Source organism: Dendrobates tinctorius, unplaced genomic scaffold (genome assembly GCF_039654945.1).
Source record: "Dendrobates tinctorius isolate UK_male_01 unplaced genomic scaffold, ASM3965494v1 ptg000006l, whole genome shotgun sequence".
NCBI lineage: Eukaryota > Metazoa > Chordata > Amphibia > Anura > Dendrobatidae > Dendrobates > Dendrobates tinctorius.
The window spans coordinates 3,307,501-3,322,226 of NW_027361674.1; the positions used below are offsets into that span (position 1 = coordinate 3,307,501).

The window sequence follows — 14,726 nt, forward strand, 5'->3', positions numbered from 1 at the left end:
CTTCCCTGGGCCCAGTGTGTGTGTGTGTGTGTGTGTGTGTGTGTGTGTGTGTGTGTGTGTGTGTGGGGGGGCCTTCCCTGGGCCGTGTGTGTGTGTGTGTGTGTGACCTTCCCTGGGCCCAGTGTGTGTGTGTGTGGGGGGGGGGGACTTCTCTGTGCCCAGTGTGTGTGTGTGGGTGGGGACTTCTCTGCGCTCAGTATGTGGGGGGCCCTTCTCTGCACCCAGTGTGGGGTGCTTCACCACAATTTACATAGAACGCAGGAAAACTTTGGCTGAAGATGGCGGAAATTCATGGAAAGGAATAGAAGTCACCGCTGGAGCAGTTTGTCGTCTTCTAGGCTGGCTTACTTTACCAGACAATAGAGGGAGTGTCGGCTGGGCACGCACTCGCCCAGGAGTCGCTAGCATGATGTGGATCTTCAGGTTGTGGTGTGTCACACATGTTTGGGGGGGGGGGGGGGGGTTGGGTCTGGGTTTATGGTCCCCTCTGTGCTCTGTAAAGTACTTTTACTGCCTGAGAGTCGTAAACGGTCATGTATAGTCCTTGTCCGCTATTGTTTTATGGATCTCGGTATTGCACCTGCCACCCCCATTGCTGACAAGGTGTGGTGATTGTAAAAACGTCACATTTGCAGTGAAATCTGTGCTCTCAAAATTAAGGGTTTGTTCACACGGAATGGATTTTATGTAGAAAATTTTGACCTAGGTGGTCCTGCCCCTATCACTTCCACAATGGGAGGTGAGTGGTCCTGATGATGTCGCATCTGCAGACATGAGCTATTGAGGGCGATGGACCGTTCCTTTAAGCACACATTAGTGCTGTGAGACAGGAATGTGTTGGGCTTTTTACCATCGCCTTCATCTTGGCTGGAGGGTGAGGCTTGGCAGATGCAGGCCCATTCCCAGCATCGCTTCAGCCCAGTCAAAGCTGAATCCCTGAAGAGAGAATTATTGATAATGATCTTTTTTGCTTTTATTCTGTGTGCCCCTTAAAGAGGCTGAATATTACCCCCAACCCCCTATACTTTTCATTAATCATCCTGGTGTGTCGTCTGTAATCCTCCTGGCTCTGTGCTGGTCACAAGACTGCGCTCGGCCTCTCCCCGGGGACGGGTCACGTCCTGTATGAGCAGCCGGCCGCCCTCTCCTCCATTCCTGCTGTCGTCTGCACTTCTGCGCACTCAGTATTGTACTCTCTTGGGGGAACACTCTCAAAAATGTTATTCCGTCATGAGGGTGGTGTACAGCAATGGTCGCTAATGGGACGAGGGTGATGATAGTGCCAATGCTCAGACATTAAGCCTCCATCAGTGCATTAGTCCCTTGTATAGGGCGAATCCTGGCACAGATCCACTGCAGATATGGGAGTGTCGGCATTGGATTATTGTCACCGATTCTGCAGGAAATACCTGTTGGATTTGCAGTGTGTGAACGGTACCTGAAAGGCGACCGCCGTCCCTATTACACTGGATTCACACGTTTTCCAGGATTTTTTTTTTGCTTTTGTACTAGCAGCTTTTATTTTTTTTGTATGTGAATGTATGTGTGTGTGTGTATATATATATATATATATATATATATATATATATATATATATATATATATATATATATATATATATATATATATATACATACACAGTGTGTGTATATACATATTGCCAAATGAATTTAAAATCTAGTCGTCCAGACATAAACATGGTTCGAAAAAAGATTTTTATTTGAAATAGTTTTCTCCTTCAAACTTTGCTTTCATCAAAGAATGCTCCCTTTGCAGCAATTACAGCATTGCAGACCTTTGGCATTCTAGCAGTTAATTTGCTGAGGTAATCTGGAGAAATTTCACCCCATGCTTCCAGAAGCCCCTCCCACAAGTTGGTTTGGCTTGATGGGCACTTTTTGTGTACGGTCAAGCTGCTCCCACAACAGCTCAATGGGGTTGAGATCTGGTGACTGCGCTGGCAACTCCATTACAGATAGGATACCAGCTGCCTGCTTCTTCCCTAAACAGTTCTTGCATAATTTGGAGGTGTGCTTTGGGTCATTGTCCTGTTGTAGGATGAAATTGGCTCCAATCAAGCGCTGTCCATAGGGTATGGCACGGCGTTGCAAAATGGAGTGATAGCCTTCCTTATTCAAAATCCCTTTTACCTTGTACAAATCTCCCACTTGACCAGCACCAAAGCAACCCCAGGCCATCACATTACCTCCACCATGCTTGACAGATGGCGTCAGGCACTCTTCCAGCATCTTTTCAGTTGTTCTGCGTCTCACAAATGTTCTTCTGTGTGATCCAAACACCTCAAACTTGGATTTGTCTGTCCATAACACTTTTTTCCAATCTTCCTCTGTCCAATGTCTGTGTTCTTTTGCCCATATTAATATTTTCCTTTTATTAGCCAGTCTCAGATATGGCTTTTTCTTTGCCACTCTGCCCTGAAGGCCAGCATCCCGGAGTCGCCTCTTCACTGTAGACGTTGACCCTGGCGTTTTGCATGTATTTAATGAAGCTGCCATTTGAATGACCTGCGAGGCGTCGATTTCTCAAACTACAGACTCTTAGGCTCTGTGCACACGGTGCGAATTCTGCTGCGGATCCGCAGCGGTTTTGGCTCTGCGGGTCCACAGCAGATTTTGCTGCGTTGTACAGTACCTTTTATTTCCAATGGAAAAAAACGCTGTGCACATGCTGCGGATTTTTCCGCGCGGTTTTGCTGCAGTTTACAATCCGCAGCATGTCAATTCTTTAGTGCAGAAACACTGCAGTTTCACACCTCATCCATTATGAGGTGTGAAACCGCAGGGCAAAACCGCAGATAAACTGCAGGACTTTAGTCCTGCGGATTTATCTGCGGATTTCACTACAAAATCCGCAGAGCCAAAAAACTCTGTGTGCACATACCCTAATGTACATGTCTTGTTGCTCAGTTGTGCAGCCAAGGAACCGCCTGTGCAGTGTCTGCGAGAACGGCAGGGGTTCCGGTCCAGAGGCAGCGACGGGGGAGTGCTGGAATCCGGCTCCCTCCTCGGCTGGTATGGACGGACGGGCAGAAACCCCGGTACCGGGTGGCGCCGACCGGGGTTCTTCTGTGGACGACATGACACCGGGCGGGAGGATCCATTCCGGTCCATGTGGGGGCGGAGGAACAGGAGAAAACGGCAGCCTCCGGTGTTCCTAAAGGGCTTCAGCGTCCAGGAGGACGCACAAGCAGCGCAGCAGGAAGTGGTAAGGAGGAACTTCCAGGTTACCGGAGGTTCCTCGTCTCAGAGCGCACGCGCGGCTGGGCGGCGCTGCAAGCAGAGAGGCGCTCCCTGCCCCCTCCAGAAAGGGAAAAAAAAAAAAGAGCGATTTGATCTGCAGAGCGCGGGCGGCTAGTCTCAGCGCTGTAGCGAGGAGCCGCAAATAGGCGCACCTGGAGGGGGAGGTACCAGGTATGAAGGGGCTTATAAAAGGCCTGGGGCACAGGGATATGGCATGCAATCATGTCTTCACCAAGGCAGGACACGCATCCCCAGGCAGGCGACGCAGCAGCAGCCAAGTACCACGCAAGACGAGGGTCCTCGGATCGTAGCCACAGAAGCCATGCCAACAAGCCTCCTTCTCAGCCTCCTGAGCCGGTACCTACAGCTTCTCTGGGTGAGTGGACGACGCTCTGCCTATCAAGCTGATAAAATGTCTCTCTCTCCCTCTCCCTCTCCCCTCCGTCATGATGTCTCTATCTCAGACTAAGAGGAAGGAAAAATCAAAAAATAAAGAATGTGCCCTGTGTACACGTCCGCTACCGGACTCTTACACAAAAAGACTATGCAAAAGATGCATAAACGAAACGGCAAAGCAGGCGTCAACATCAGCCGCAGACATAAGGGCTATAATTAGGGAAGAACTACAGGCCCTAAGTCAGTCTAGCAGGCCTACTAATATCGAAACAACTAGGCCAGCAGACGCCGTAGACACCGATGAGGGCGAAATAGCCTCGGATAGTTCTAATGCATCTACATCGGCATCCTCCTCAGAGATGGAGGGCCGTTGCTGTTTTCCCTTAGATCATATGGATAATTTAGTTAAATCCGTGAGGAATACAATGGGTTGCACAGATGCAAACGACTCAGGAAATTATGTTTGCAGGTCTAACAGACAGAAAGAGTAGAGTTTTTCTGGTTATTCCAGCGATAAAAGCTCTGGTTAAGAAGGAGTGGGAGAGACAGGACCAGAGAGGGTATCTTCCCTCAACTTCAAAGAGAAGGTACCCCTTTACCGACGAAGACTTGTCGACATGGGTTAAAGTCCCGAAGGTAGACGCGGCAGTGGCCTCCGCCTCAAAGCAAACAATCTTACCAGTGGAGGACTCGGGCGTTCTAAAAGACCCTCTGGACCGTAAAGCTGACGCCTCATTAAAGAGGGCATGGGAGGCAGCTACCGGCACGTTTAAACCGGCAATAGCTAGTACTTGCACAGCTCGCTCTATGCTGGTCTGGATCGACCAACTAGACCAGCAAATAGACCAGAAGATCTCCAGAGACAAGCTACGAGCCGCCATACCTCTAATCCGCGGCGCAGCAGCATATATAGCATATGCTTCGGCTGATTCCTTACGCTTGGCAGCCAGAACAGCAGGGTTCGCTAATAACGCCAGACGTAGCCTATGGCTAAAAAGCTGGAGAGGTGACACCCAATCCAAAGCAAAGCTTTGTACCATTCCTTGCGAGGGTGAGTTCTTATTTGGGAAAGCCTTAGATGAAATCCTTACGAAGGCAAAAGAAAGGAAAAAAGGATTCCCTAACCCTCCTCTCCCATTTTATAGGAGGGCGTTTAGGAGAAGACCATTTGGCCGAGAAAGACCAGCAGAAAATCAAAACCGCTGGTCCACAAAGGAAGGAAAGGGCAAAGGTGCCATGTTTAGGGGATCCTCCTTCCGCAGGGACAGGAACTGAGGAGCCAGTCCCTCCAGTAGGGGGGAGGCTAAAAATTTTTTTTTCGAGAATGGGAGAAAATTACGCTTAGCCCTTGGGTCCTGGGCATTATTAAAGAAGGGTTAAAGATAGAATTTCATCAAGTACCCCATAATTCGTTAATCATAACATCCTTCAGCTCGCCAATTCAACAGCAGGCCCTGGAGGCTGAGATTTGGAGCCTTCTGGACAAAAAAGTTTTGGTCCATGTGCCTAAAAGGCAGGAAGGGAGAGGATTTTACTCCCCTCTCTTTCTGATACCTAAACCAGACGGGTCATTCCGGACGATAATCAACTTGAAGAAATTAAATTCATTTATAATAAATCATAAATTTAAGATGGAATCCATAAGATCCACGATTAAGCTCCTCTTTCCTAATTGTATGATGGCAGGCTTGGATCTGAAGGATGCTTATTATCATATTCCCATCCATTGCAGATATCAGAGATACCTCAGAGTGGCGGTCCTCCTCGATGGCACCATACAGCATCTCCAGTTCACAGCCATGCCATTCGGCATTTACATCGCACCACGAGTATTTACAAAGGTGATGCTGGAAGTGATGGCTTTTTTACGCAAGAAGGACACACTAATAGTCAGGGCTGTGGAGTCTGAGTCGGAGTTAGTTTTGGTTGGAGTCAGAGTCGGTAGAAATGTACCGACTCCAGCTTTAAAAAAAATGTATTAATATTTCATAATTGAACTTTCATATGAATTTTATAAATGTTACTCAAATATATATGTTCTATCAAACTATGAACAACAGTGATAAGCAGTTCTGCTGGAGATAGAGACATCTCTTACTTCTTGTGTGTCACTGTTCTCCACTGCCCTTATCTAATCTTATACTTGGTTAACCTCATGCTGCCCCAACCCCCCTACTTACAATGTATGAAACTGAAAGTGAAAATGTGTTGCAAATTCTTAGTAGTAAAGCTCCTCCTCTAGACTAGATCATACTAGGTGTGCGTCTTCCAAGCATCTCACAGCTGCCTGCTACTCAGAAGAGGAAGACTGTAAGAAGTATTATCCTTTCAACAAACTTTGCATCAGTTAACTGTGAGTACATGAGGAATAATAACAGTATTACTGACCACTATATCAGTTGTACGACCTGGCAATAATTTTGGATTTGAATGCAGAATTAAAAACCTGAGAATGTCAAAGAAGCATCACATTAAATCAGCTGTATTTGAACATTTCACCATCACTCAAGATAGAAAACATTATGTCTGTCAGTGTATGACAAATGATCCAGATGAAAACAAATGCTGTGAAGCCAAGATGAGTGCATATTCAGGCAAAGATAAAAATGCTCCTACCAGAGCTTCTAATCTAAAGAGACATTTACAGCGCTTTCATACAGAAGTACTGAAAGCAGTGGATGAGAGAGACTGCATTCAAACCAATGAACCAGTGCCCAGCTCTTCCAGCCAAACAAAGGAGCAGAGAACTTTGCAGCCATCAGTTGCAAGATATTTTGTCAGTGACAAAGTTACTGTGACAATGACAGTAGATACATTTAAAAAACAGATCATAGAGCTTGTTGTAAAGGATAGTGTGCCTATTTCATTATTTTCACGACCAGCTTTTATGTGTCTGAATGGGGAAATGGCCCGCAAGCTTGGTGTTTCTCTGGAGAGAGAGAGAGTATTAGAAAATTAGTAATCGAAGAAGCTTTTAAACAAAAGGAAGAACTTAAAAAAACTCTCAAGGGACGCTTTCTGTTTCTTAAAATGGATGCCTGCACACGTCACAGAGTGAACTATTTTGCCATCAATTTCCGATTTGTTTGTGACAAAAATGAAATAGTTACCAAGACATTGGCAGTAAAAGACACCAAAGCTCATCACACCAGTGAGTTTCTCCAGGTCTTGGTGGAAAAGGTTCTGCAAGACTATGAACTTAAAAAAGAGCAAGTTCTTTCTGTCGTAACTGACAATGCTTCAAATATGATAAGTACTATTAAGCTAATGAATGAGAGTAATGATGGTGACCAGCAGCTAGAAGAACATTCTGGGTCCACAGACACAGAAATGTTTGAAATAGAGGAACACAGTATTGAAACTGAGGTTGCTTCAGATGAACAGCAACATGATAGTTTAGATGATCTTGTTGAAACTGTCAATATGTTCTTTCATTCATCACATGCGCTGTGTTGTGCATACGCTACAGCTGGCTATAAGAGACAGTCTGCAAGAAGGACATGCTGCTGCACTGATTGGCAAGGTGAGAAAATTGGCTACTGTTGCCAGAACCCCTAAAGTTGACTCAATTTTGAAGAGACGTGCTGGAAAAGGGGCAATTATTGATCAAGCCACACGATGGGGCAGTACTTACTTAATGATTCAGCGCTTGGTTGAACTGAAAACCTTTCTTGTAGACATGGCTAACCCTCAACTGACGCTAAATGAAAGTCAGTGGAATCAGGTGACTGAGCTGGAAAAATTGCTAGAGCACCCATTTACAGTGACTAAAAAATTACAAGCAGAGGACTTAACTCCAGGTATTTTCTTAAAGGAGTGGAAGAACCTGATGTTTCGCCTGTCCTAAAGAGGAGGGTTAATTGCAAGTGGCATTGCTACATCAATGAAACGGAGAGAGGAGCTACTATTACAAAATAACATTCTTTTGGCAGCTGTTTATGTAGACCCAATGCATCGGATTCTTCTAGATGATCAACAGCTAAGTAAAGGAAAAGAAGCTCTGCTTGAAATAGCAGTAAGGATGAAAGGGTTGCAGAACAGTCAGGAGGAACAAGAAGAATTTGGTCGTCCTGCCACATCTTCACCCTCATCATCAACTGATGAAGAATTTAATTTCGAAAAATATTTGGATCACAAGGACCGTGCAAAGCGTTCCCGCATAGAAGAGTCATCCCCATCAAGGAACACAGCCAGTACATTTCAGCAGAATTTTTCATGTGCACTAAAAGAAATTGAGAAATTTGACCGTTCATCAAAAATAACAGTGCAACAAGCGATTCCTCTGTAGCCTGACATTGTCAGAGATGTTGCCCGAGTGGTTACTGCTTTGCCACCAACACAAGTTAGTGTAGAGAGGTTGTTCTCTGCTCTCAAAATAATTAGATCAGATTTGAGGGCATCCATGAAGGAGGATCTGACAGAGGCAATACTTTTTCTGAGGACAAATTTATAGATTTCTTCTTATTAACTGCATAAAAGTGTTTATTGCATATTTACTTACAGTTTAGAAAAGTTTATAAAAGTTATTTGCTATATTCTAATTGTATTCTAATAAATGTAGTTTTTGCTCTAAGTGGTCTGATTGCTTATATGATGGTGAGAAACTGAATAAGCACGATGTTTAATATTTTACAACAGTAAATTTGTTGTTATGAATTGGCCATTTATGAAGGAGTCGGAGTCGGAGCCTGATAAAATCCAGGAGTCGGAGTCACAACTGTGGCTTACCGACTCCACAGCCCTGCTAATAGTACCCTATCTGGATGATTTTTTGATAGTAGGGAATTCAATTCGGCAATGTAATGAGCGGGTTGCTGATACAATCTTGTCCCTACAGGCCCTAGGGTGGATAATAAACTTCAAGAAGTCCAGAATCGAGCCGCAGTCTGTTCAGTCCTTCCTAGGTCTCGAGCTAGACTCCATACACCAAAAATGTCTACTGTCTCAGGTAAAAATTTCAGCAATTAAAAAGAAAGTGAGGATAGCAATAGATCGGCCACACATATCTTTAAGGGAAGCAATGTCCCTCCTGGGATCCCTTACTGCCTGCATCCCCGCAGTTCGCTGGGCCCAGTTCCACACGAGGGAACTACAACACCAAATTCTCTTAGAGGAATCCCGGGATCGGGGGAATCTGACAAAGAAAATCACGCTATCCCAGGAGGTCCTAACCTCCCTTACATGGTGGCTAAGGGATGATAACTTAGCGGGAGGAGTACCTTGGGTTATAACACCCTCCCGTATAATTATCACGGACGCTAGCCCCACAGGATGGGGAGCCCATATGGGAAATAGTTTTGCCCAAGGCCTATGGGATATAGGCGAAGATCAGGATTCGTCAAATTTAAAGGAACTAAAAGCAGTCTATCATTCATTGTGTCATTTTCTTCCACAGTTACAAGGGGAAAACGTGAGAATCCTTTCGGACAACACCACAGTAGTCGCATATCTGAACAGACAAGGCGGAACTCGATCAGTCACCTTAATGTCTTCCGCAAGAAGGATTTTATCCCTAGCAGAAAAACAATTTTTGTCTCTCTCAGCCCTCCACATAAGGGGAAGAGACAATTGGGAGGCAGATTTTCTAAGTCGCCATACACTGCGACAAGGAGAGTGGTGTCTAAGCCGGGAGATATTCACACGCATCGTGGCACTATGGGGTTGTCCCCAAATAGATCTCTTCACCACCAGAGAGAACAGACAGGTGCGAAGATTCGCCTCTCTAAATATGACAGACAATCCAGAAATTCTGGATGCCCTCCAGGCCCCGTGGCAATTCAAACTGGCATATGCATTTCCCCCAATCATACTTCTACCGCAGGTGATCAGGAAAATCAGAGCAGAGGAAGCACGAATAATCTTAGTAGCACCATTCTGGCCCAGGAGGCCTTGGTTTTCTTGCCTGCAAGCAATGTCAGTGACAGACCCGTGGGTGCTTCCTTCAACCCCCAGGCTCCTCTCACAGGGGCCATTCTTCCATCCTCAAGTGGACAATCTCCACTTGACGGCTTGGAACTTGAAAGGGAAATGTTGAGATCAAGAGGATTCTCGGAGGGATTAGTCAATACACTCCTACAAAGTCGAAAAGTGACAACGACAAAAATTTACACCAGAGTATGGAGAAAATTCCTAGAGTCCCACACAGGCCCGAATTCTGGAGAAATTCCGATTACAGTGATCCTAGAGTTCCTACAGAAAGGGAAGGAATTAGGGCTAGCTGTTAACACACTAAAAGTACAGGTGTCGGCTCTAGGGGCCCTCTATAGTTATAACGTGGCAGGCAATAGATGGGAAAGCAGATTCATCTCGGCCTGTGAGCGGAGTGAGCCGGTGCACATACCTAGAGTTCCTCCTTGGGACTTAAACCTGGTTCTGGAGGCTCTAACACGTCCTCCCTTTGAACCTTTAGATTCAATATCCCTTAAACACCTATCCTTCAAAACAGTACTGCTAGTTGCACTAACCTCAGCCAGAAGAGTTAGCGACATACAAGCCCTTTCAATAGAATCCCCTTTTCTGTTGACATTTCAGGATCAGTTAATATTAAAACCAGACCCCTCATACTTACCAAAGGTAGCAGGGAAGTTTCATAGATCACAAGAGATCCACCTCCCGTCATTTTTTTAGTAACCCTTCTACTCCAGAGGAAGAAAAGTTCCATACACTAGACGTTAGAAGAGCTGTACTACAATACATCGAGAGGTCTAGCAGCTGGAGGAAGAGTAGGGCTCTGTTTATTTCCTTCCAGGGCCAAAAGAAGGGATATGAAGTCACAAGGGGTACTTTGTCTCGGTGGATCAGAGACGCAATTGGGCTGGCATACTCCGAGAGCAATGAAAATCCTCCGGAGGGTATCAGAGCACATTCCGCCAGAGCTATGGCTTCCTCCTGGGCAGAGAGGGGAGACGTCGCAATCGAGTCTATATGTAAGGCGGCAACCTGGTCTACACCCTCTACCTTTTATAATCACTATAGGCTTGATTTATCATGCTCATCCGACCTAGCCTTTGGTAGAGCGGTCCTCAGCACGGTGGTCCCTCCCAGGTGAAGGTCTCTGAAAGTCTCTCCAAGTGGGTGCTGTCGTGGCGAAGAGTAAAAAGCCAGATTACTTACCGGTAATGCTCTTTTAATGAGTCCACGACAGCACCCGTTCACTAACCCTCCCTAGAAGTTAACATAATGTATATACACCTTCTTAGTTGTAAAGTTAATAAATTTAGAATATTGGATAATATAATGGCCTAATAATTGGCGGTCCTCCTGGTACTCTGAAATCCAACTGAGGGGGAGAGGCGGACCGCCCTCTTTTATCTCTGTAGGTTTCCTGTTCCTATGGGCGGATCCCTCTCTCCAAGTGGGTGCTGTCGTGGACTCATTAAAAGAGCATTACCGGTAAGTAATCCGGCTTTTCTTGGCAATTTCTCACATGGAATAGCCTTCATTTCAAAGAACAAGACTGTCGAGTTTCACATGAAAGTTCTTTTTTTCTGGCCATTTTGAGAGTTTAATGGAACCAACAAATGTAATGCTCCAGATTCTCAACTAGCTCAAAGGAAGGTCAGGTTTATAGCTTCTTTAATCAGCCAACTGTTTTCAGCTGTGCTAACATACTTGCACAAGGGTATTCTAACCATCCATTAGCATTCTTACACAGTTAGCAAACACAAAGTACCATAGGAACACTGGAGTGATGGTTGTTGGAAATGGGCCTCTATACACCTAGGAAGATATTGCATTACAAACCAGACGTTTGCAGCTAGAATAGTCATTTACCACATTAACAATGTATAGAGTGTATTTCTGTATCATTTAATGTTAGCTTCACTGGAAAAAAAAAATGTGCTTTTCTTTCAAAAATAAGGACATTTCTAAGTGACCCTAAACTGTTACATGGTGGTGTGTGTGTGTGTGTATGTGTATATATGTATATATATATATATATATATATATATATTAGTTTTTTTAATATTATACATATAGGTTTTGTTTTTTTATGTTTTGAATTTGTGTACATAGCAACCAGTCAGAATGCGACAGCTTTGGTTGCTATGGGTTACTGCTCTTGTAAGATTGGTTGTTAAGAGGCTGTTCCTCTGGCAAAATAAAAAGCTGGGCTCTCATTCATTGTTGAGGGTGGTTTGCTGCTCTTGTGAAATTAAAGCTGGGTTCTCATTGGCTGCCATGGGTGGGTTGCTGCTCTGGTAAAGTGAAAGCTGGGCTCTCATTGGTTGTCATGGGTGGGTTGCTGCTCTGGTAAAATGAAAGCTGGGCTCTCATTGGTTGTCATGGGTGGGTTGCTGCTCTGGCAAAATGAAAGCTGGGCTCTCATTGGTTGTCGTGGGTTACTGCTCTGTAAAAATGAAACCTGAGCCCTGATTGGTTGCTATGGGCTGCTGCTCTGGTTTCGTTTGAGTAAGGCCGGTTTCACATTAGCGCTTTTTAAGCGCACGCACGGCCGGGGGTAGCTCCGCCCCCGAGCCGGCTCTCTGCCCGGCGTGCCCGCCCCTTGCTTGTATCGCCGCCTACTAGCGGACAGCGGCGCCTGCGATCGGCGCACCCTATCTTTAGCATAGGGTGCGCAGATCGTGCGCAGGCCGTGCGCTAGTTGCACTTTGACCTGCGCTGCGCACTTTTGACGGTGCGCCGTGCGCGCCAAAATCAAACTTTTCGGATTTTGGCGCGCACGGCGCACCGTCAAAAGTGCGCAGCGCAGGTCAAAGCGCAACTAGCGCACGATCTGCGCACCCTATGCTAAAGATAGGGTGCGCCGATCGTAGGCGGCGATACAAGCAAGGGGCGGGCACGCCGGGCAGAGAGCCGGCTCGGGGGCGGAGCTACCCCCGGCCGTGCGTGCGCTTAAAAAGCGCTAATGTGAAACCGGCCTAAGATAATCATAGAATCGTAGAGTTGGAAGGGACCTCCTGGGCCATCTGGTCCAACCCCCTGTTCAAAGCAGGATTCGCAAAATCATCCCAGACAGATATCTGTGTCTGTCCAGCCTCTGTTTGAAGACTTCTATTGGAGGAGAACTCGCCACCTCTCGTGGCAGTTTGTTCCACTCATTGATCACTCTAACTGTCAAAAAGTTTTTTCTAATATCTAATCTGTGTCTCCTCCCATTCAGTTTCATCCCATTGCTTCTAGTCTTTCATTGTGCAAATGAGAATAAAGATGATCCTTCTACAATGTGACAGCCCTTTAGATATTTGTAGACAGCTATTAAGTCTCCTCTCAGTCTTTTCTTCTGCAAACTAAACATTCCCAAATCCTGCAACCTTTCCTCATAAGACAGGGTTTGCAGACCGGTCACCATTCTGGTCGCTCTTTTCTGAACTTGCTCCAGTTTGTTGATGTCTTTTTTAAAATGTGGTGCCCAAAACTGGACACAGTATTCCAGATGAGGTCTGACCAAAGAGGAGTAGAGGGAAATAATAACTTTGCGTGATCTAGACTGTATGCTTCTGTTAATACATCCTAGAATTGCATTTGCCTTTTTTGCTGCTGCGTCACACTGTTGACTCATATTCAGTCTGTGATCTATTAGTATATCCAAGCCTTTTTCATATGTGCTGTTGCTTAGCCCTATTCCTCCCATTCTATATATGCTTTTTCCATTTTTCTTGCCCAGATGTAGTACTTTGGTTTTTAACAGGGAAAAATGCATTCTGTTAGTTGCTGCCCCTGCTCCAGTTTATTTATATCTTTTTGAATCTTCTCTAGTATTAGCTATCCCTCCTAGCTTTGTGTCATCAGCAAATTTAATCAGTTTACCCTCAATTCCTTCATTTAAATCATTGATAAAGATGTTGAACAATACAGGGCCCAGGACAGAGCCCTGTGGTACCCCAGTTGAGACATTCTTCCAACTGGATGTGCAGCCATTTACGACCACTCTTTGGGTCCGATCACTAAGCCAGTTATGAATCCACCTAACGGTTGCCTTGTCCATTCCATACTTAGTCATTTTTTCAATAAGGATTGTATGAGATACTTTGTCAAATGCTTTGCTGAAGTCAAGATCTACTATATCTTCAGCATTTTCCTGATCCACCCAATCAGTGATTCTGTCATAGAAGGAAATTAAGTTAGTCTGACATGACTTATTAGTTACACACCCATGCTGACTCTGTTTAATCACTTCATTCTTATCCAGGTACTGACATACATGTTGTTTAATAATTTGTTCAAAGATCTTTCCTGGTATAGAAGTCAGACTCACCGGCCTATAGTTTCCTGGGTCCACCTTCTTCCCCTTTTTGAAGATAGGAACAACATTTGCTCTTCAGTCTTCTGGGACTTCTCCTGTTCTCCACGAATTTTCAAAGATTATGGGGAGCGGTTCAAAAATTTCTTCTGCTATCTTCTTCAGTACTCTGGGGTGTCATTCATCTGGACCTGGAGACTTGAATTCATTTAGGTTAGCTAAGTGTTTCCTCACTATCTTTCTGTTTATAGATATCCTTGATTCTTCTATTCCCTTAATAGGACAGAGAAGAATAGTTGATGTTAAATTTCCTTTCTGAGAGAAAACAGATGCAAAATAGGAATTTAAAAGTTCGGCCTTCTCAGCATCCTGTCTTACCATTTCATCATTTTCATCCTGTAAAAATCCTATAGCATCTTTGACTTTTCTTTTACTTTTGACGTATCCCCAAAATCCTTTATTATTGCTTTTGACGTCTCTTGCAAGCCTCAATTCATTGTCAGCTTTAAATAATCTGATTAGTGCCCTGCAGGTTCTGCAGACAGCATTATATTCTTCTTTAGATATGCCTCCCTCTTTCCATTTTATAAACGTTTTTTTCTTCCTTTTTAGCATGTGCTTAAGTTCTGTGTTCATCCATCCTGGTTTCCTTAAATGCTTCCTATTCTTCCCTCTTTTCGGAATTGTTAACAACTGTGCTTTGAGAATTTCATTTTTCAAGATTTCCCATCCTTCCTGGACATTTTTGTCTTTAAGGATATCCAGCCATTGGATCCCTCCAATTTTCTTTCTGAATCCCTTAAAATCTGCCTTTCTGAAATCTAATCAGTTTTTTGGGTCCGTCACAGGATATTAACCTAAGTTTT

At 44.8% G+C, this 14,726-nt stretch overlaps 1 protein-coding gene across 2 annotated transcripts in view; it reads left to right on the top strand.

Annotated features, from left to right (window-relative positions):
* Positions 1-14,726, top strand: part of ZFYVE21 (zinc finger FYVE-type containing 21) — a 32,330-nt gene that overhangs the window by 5,697 nt on the left and 11,907 nt on the right. The window lies entirely within an intron of this gene.